Source organism: Nicotiana tabacum, chromosome 18 (genome assembly GCF_000715075.1).
Source record: "Nicotiana tabacum cultivar K326 chromosome 18, ASM71507v2, whole genome shotgun sequence".
In the NCBI taxonomy this organism is placed as follows: Eukaryota; Viridiplantae; Streptophyta; class Magnoliopsida; order Solanales; family Solanaceae; genus Nicotiana; species Nicotiana tabacum.
In genome coordinates this window covers 37,683,975-37,689,934 of record NC_134097.1, presented here as the reverse complement: position 1 = coordinate 37,689,934, position 5,960 = coordinate 37,683,975, and the positions used below count along the sequence as shown (strand labels likewise).

At 32.6% G+C, this 5,960-nt stretch overlaps 1 long non-coding RNA gene across 1 annotated transcript; it reads left to right on the top strand.

Annotated features, from left to right (window-relative positions):
• Window positions 1-2,452: 2,452 nt before the first annotated feature.
• LOC142172891 (uncharacterized) lies at window positions 2,453-5,374 on the top strand. Its single transcript, XR_012702014.1, has 2 exons — window positions 2,453-3,127; window positions 5,009-5,374. It is a non-coding gene; the product is annotated as an uncharacterized LOC142172891 (long non-coding RNA).
• Window positions 5,375-5,960: the final 586 nt, after the last annotated feature.

Genomic DNA, 5,960 nt, shown 5'->3' with positions numbered 1-5,960 from the left:
TATTGTTAGATTTTTAGGTAAATGATGCCATGAAGTGATTTAAATTCAATTGGAGTGGAATTGAGCAAAAAAGGGTGAAAACCATGCAAAACTCCCTTGTGATTCTGCATATGCGGAAGATTGGTCACAGAAGAGACCCCGTTTCTGCGTGAATAGGCCCGCATCTACGAAGATGAGTGACTTTGCAAGAAACCGCATCTGCGGTGCCGGAAGTTTATTTGATTTTTCGCTTCTGCGATAGGAGGTACGCTTATGCGAAGCCGCACGGCATCACCCGTCGTGCTTTACAATCTTCCTCACATGATAATGTATATAAAATGACACGCATCACCCTTAATGCTTTACAATCTTCCTTACCAAAATACATGTATATCAAATAACAATCAAGGTAGGAAGCATGAACAACATCAAAGAGAGTGATTAAGGGAATATTGAAAATGAACACCAATCACAACTTTCAAACTAATAACAATTTAACAAACCTCAAGAACCTTATTGTTCAAGTATCTCAACAAGTCTAAAAATGATCTTCAACTCAAGTATAGAACCCAATATCTCAAGAATAACTATCGTAGTGATATATTTATGATTAAGTATAATGAGGATCGAATTTAGCACATCAATAAATTCACAAAAGTCCGTTAAATTTTAATCAAGTTATAATAAGCTAAATCATGGTATATAGCATTTAACTTCATATTCATAGTAATCTAGAAGTCAAGTAAGACATGAATCAAGAAAGTCACATAATCCTACAAGGCACAAATAATCGTATAATTTACTCCCGAGCATGATTTTTCCTAGCACATACATATACACTCGTCACCTTGTATATGCATCACCCCCGCATACAGCAAATAATATCAATTAGTAGGAAAAATTCTCTCAACAAATTTAGACAAGTCACTTACCTCAAACAAATCAAATCAATACATTAGAAGTGTCATCACGCTCAAATTATCCTCCGAACGGCTCGAAACTATCCAAAATCAACTCAAAATTATCAAATAAAGCCATTTGAACAAAGCTAATCTTTACATATTTACTCAAAGTCAACCAAAAGGTCAAATCCGAGCTCGCACCTTAGAAATCGATAAAACTCACAAAATCCGACAACCTATTCAATTACGAGTCCAACCATACTAATTTCACTCGAATCCGACTCCGAATTGATGTTCAAAACTCAAAAATTTACTTTAGGAAAGTGTAGACAAAACCCCCCAATTTCTCTTCTGAAATTATCAATAAAATACCAAAAACAAAGATGGAATCACATAATATAATCAAAACCTAGTAGAAAAGACTTACCTCAATCCATGTGGTGAGAATCGCCTCCAAAATTGCCAAAATCCGAGTTCCATAGCTCAAAATATGATAAATGTCTGAAACCTTTGAAATAGAGTACCTTATAATCACTGCTCCAGCAATACCCTTTGTGAACGTAGTGATAGCCTCGCATTCACAAAGCACAACTACACAGCCCTTGAATAACCCTTTGCGTTCACGTCCTAGTTCACGCAAAGGCAATGCACTGGCCAGGCCACTATCTGCGAACGCGTAAGCTCCATCGCAAATGCAAATCACAAATCTCCTCAGGCCAAATTCCTTATACGCAAATGCGATATCTCCTTCGCGAAAGCATTGAACAAAAAGCTCCACTTACAAAATACACATTGCGATCGTGTGCCCTCTCCCGTGATCACGAAGCACAACTGAAACACCGGAAAATCAGCAATCTCATGCAACTCCGAAATGGTTCAAAATCAATTTGAAACACATTCGAGCCCCTCTATGTAAGCACGTGATTTTTGCCCTATGAAAGAATTACTCCCAAAAATTTAAAATAAAATAATTTTCCTTGTATGCAATTTTTGTGTTCTTCGTGGCATTTCTGTGTAATTATTTGCATTTTTGTCTTTGCATGTTTATTTGTTAGGTTAATAAAAAATATAAAAAATATGTCGCATTTGTGTTTAATATTTAATTAAGTTTTTTTACAAAATGAAAAAATCATAAAAATAATGTACTCTGCATTTTTAGCAATTAATGTCCAAATTGGGTGATTTTCTCGTTAGTCGCTATTTAATTATGTGTTAACTGTTATTAAGAGTTAATTAGTATTTCTAGATAATTTTGGATTTTATAATTTAATCTTAGCATTCTAGGTTTATTATTATTTAGGAAATTGAATAAATAGAAAAGGATAAAAATAGAAGAGATCGGATTGGGCCTTTTCTTCAATTGTAAGTCACAGGCCCAAAGAGACCCAATCTTCCCAAACGACCCAGTCCATTTCGAACTGGGTCGACCCAGTCCATAACCCAAAAAGACCCAAACCCCATTTTCATTTTTTTTCTTTCATTTTTCACAAAAAAAAAAAAACAAAACAAAAACAAAAATCAAAAGAAAAACCTAAGACTACCCGTAACCCCCCCCCCCCTCTCTTCTTCTTCCTCTCTTTCTCTCCTTCTTCTCCAAATATCCTCCCATGGCAGCCCCTCCCCCTCACACCCCTTCGCCCTCACGTCACACACAGCATATATACACACACATACGCGATGCATACACACACAACTCTTCGATCTCCCTCTCTTGTCCGCCATGGTTGCGTCTTCAAGATCTTGCCACTGCGTCCATTGCTTTGCTTCTTCTTCCACGTCACATGCTGCCCTCCATGGCTGCGTTTATAGCTCTTCAAAATGATCAAAAGATCTCATCATTGTTGTCCGCCATGGCTGCGTCTCCAAGCTCTTCAAACGAGCACGAGATCCCGTCGTATTGTTGCCCGTTGTTTCTTCTTCTTCGCTCGTCGCTACTGCTGCTTCTCCTTCTTCATCCGGCGAGTTGCTCCAGCCATGGCTGCTGCCACGCTACCATGGACAACCACCAAACGACACCTGAACAAGACGACCATCTAGCTTCGGACTGTTGCTGCGTTCTTCACTATCCATTTGATGTTGCCCGCGCCCCTTATCCTCCAAGATCACGTTGGATTCTTCTTCTCCAAGATCATGTCATTATTGCTGTTGCGTTTCTTCATTGTTCGCGCTGCTGCCATGCTTCCTTCTCCGTCCTTTTCCAAACAACCAAACTACTTTCCGTTCGAGTTCGTTGTCGCTTCGATCCGGTTAGTAGATTCGAGTTTCATGTTGACCGTATTTTGTTTTGATATTCTCGGATCTAAAATCGATAAATGTTCGATTCTTGTTTTGTTCGTGTCTATTTTTGAATTAATTTTCTAGTTTGTTCATATGTTTTGTTGATTTAATTTTCAGATTTAGATGGAACTTTGATTAATTAGATTTTCAGTTTATTTCATGTGCTTTTATTTATTTTTGTAAAAAGAAAATTGTTAGTTTAATTCTAATGTTGTTAAATTCAAGTTAAAATTGTTAGTATGTAAAGGAATTTGTTAGCTTAATTTTAGTTTAATTTGTAAAAGAAATTGTTAGTTTAATTTTAATGTTGTGAGATTCAAAAAAAAAATTGTTGGTTTAATTTTAATGTTGATAGATTCAAATTGAAATTGATAGTATGTAAAAGAAATTGTTAGCTTAATTTTAGTTTAATTTATAAAAGAAATTGTTAGTTTGATTTTAATGTTGTTAGATTCGAATTGAAATTTAATTAATTGTTTTTCAGTTTATTTCATGTGTTTTATTTGTTTTTGTAAAAGAAATTGTTAGTTTAATTTTTAATGTTGTTATAATCAATTGAAATTTAATTACTTATTTTGGTTTGTTTCATGTGTTTTTATTTATTTTTGTAAAAGAAATTGTTAGTTTAATTTTAATATGGTTAGATTCAAGTTGAAATTCAATCAATTATTTCTTCTTCGGTTTATTTTATTCGTTTAAAAGAATTAAGTTGTAATATAGAAATATGTTAGTTTAATCGCCTGAATCCGTTCTTTGTTGTTTAATTTAGATTTAATTCGTGTTTATTGATTGTTTGAAGTTCGTTTTAATCTAGTGAATTAATGTGAGTTTATGTTTTGGTTTGTAATTTTTGATTTTGTTTGAATCATGAATCTTTGTTATAATATTGTTGGATTTAATTTGAAGATTAATTGATTAGTTGAGTTTTAGTGATTTGAATCTGTTCATTTATTTTGTTTAATTTGAATATATTTGTTTGTTAATATTGTTGAATATGCAAATATATGTGTTGTTAAAAAATATCGTTCAGTCAAAATAATTCCGATTGTTGATTCGTTGTTCATAGTTTAAGTTGGAATTCGTTGATTGAACTGGATTAAGGATTGGTTATAGCTGGTAATTTAATTTAGATTCTTAGATAATTTTGAAGTTAAACAGATTTTGAATTGGGGCGTAACAGTAGTTTTAGCGGTAAAACGGGAATTAACCAATTACGGATTATTTAATTATGGTGAGGACCAGACATAATGATAAAAGCAAAAAGGAAAAGGCGCGTAATGATGTCTACTTTGCAAAAAAAAGGGAACATGGGGGCCCACTTTGACTACTTTTCAAAAAGATGGAACATGAGGACCCACTTTGACTACTTTTCAAAAAGAGGGAACATGGAGGGCCCACGTTGACTACTTTTACTAAAGTAAAAGTGTGAGTAATAATAAAAGTTAAAGGGTACACATAGTGGAAGGATTGGGTCTTGCTTGGATATATAAGAGACTCATTTGACACTTAATAGGGAGGAGAATTTTTTGGGAGAGATAAAAAATTTCAGAACTAAAGAGGAGATAAGAACATACTTTTAATCTTGAAAAAGAGGATTTCTAAAATATCTGAATACTATTTTTCGTATATTCCTGAGTGTGATTTCTGCCTACTGTTTGCTTCCGGGATTTTCAATTGGTTTCTTGAGTTAACTGTTGGTCCTTTGTTATTGCTTTATTGGGTGGTTACTGGAATTTCTGTTCGATTTTCAAGTCTACTACTGGGTTTTCTGACTGTTGATTGTTTGTTGTTGCTGCGCTGTTGCTACTGCTGCTGATCCTATTCTTCCTTTCTTTGTATTCAAATACCAGGTACACTACTCTGAATCATTTCAACATATGTATTGAAGATGAAATGAAATGGCCGGAAGATTTAAGTTTTTTTTTAATTATAGAATATTCGCATTTTAGTTAAATATTCATTATGTGTCTCATGTTATGTAAATGGTAGACGTATTTATTATGTGAAGTATTAAATTGCGGGACTAGTGGATGGGTGTCAGTATGAACACCATAAGTATTAGTTTCGGCTTTGTTAATTTTTTAGCTTAAAATCGCATTCAAATCGTTAGTAAATATTCAATACGGGAAACTGACTTAATTTGAGGGAAGGTTAGTAAACTCTAGATTTGAATTTGTAAATTTTGAAATAGAAGCAATTTGAGTTTTTTTTTTCTATCTTTAAATTTTTTTAATAACAAAGGCCCGCAAATATTAGGCAAACATAATAGGCCAATAATTTTGTAGAATCTGCAGGCTTACAAAATATTTTCCTTTTTTTATTATTATTATTTTATTTTATTGTCATTTATTCAGTTTTTTTTTTGAAAAAAAAACTTGAAAAAGAAATTTGTAAAAAATAAAAAATAAAATTTTTTTACAAAATATTTTCATTTAAAAAAAAAAAACAAAAACTGAAATGATGTTTTAATGGGTGATTCAACGTGGCAAGGCTAAGAGCATTAATCCATTAGGTGCGAGTTTGAGCAAGATGAGTCAACATTTAAGTTTAATAAACTTTTTAATAAGCTTTAGTAATTATGGTTAAATCTAGTTTTAAATGGTTTTGAATAACTAATTTCAATAGTTTTTTATAACAATGTAAGCTTTAAGTTAGCTATAATCAGGATCTTTTGATTTTTTAATTGCCGAACTTCGTAAATTTTTACAATTTCGATTTTTTTAATTTATTTTTAGTAAAATTCCTTTCTATTAATATTTGTCTTAATCTAGCAATTAGTATGTTATGTGTTATTATTTTTAA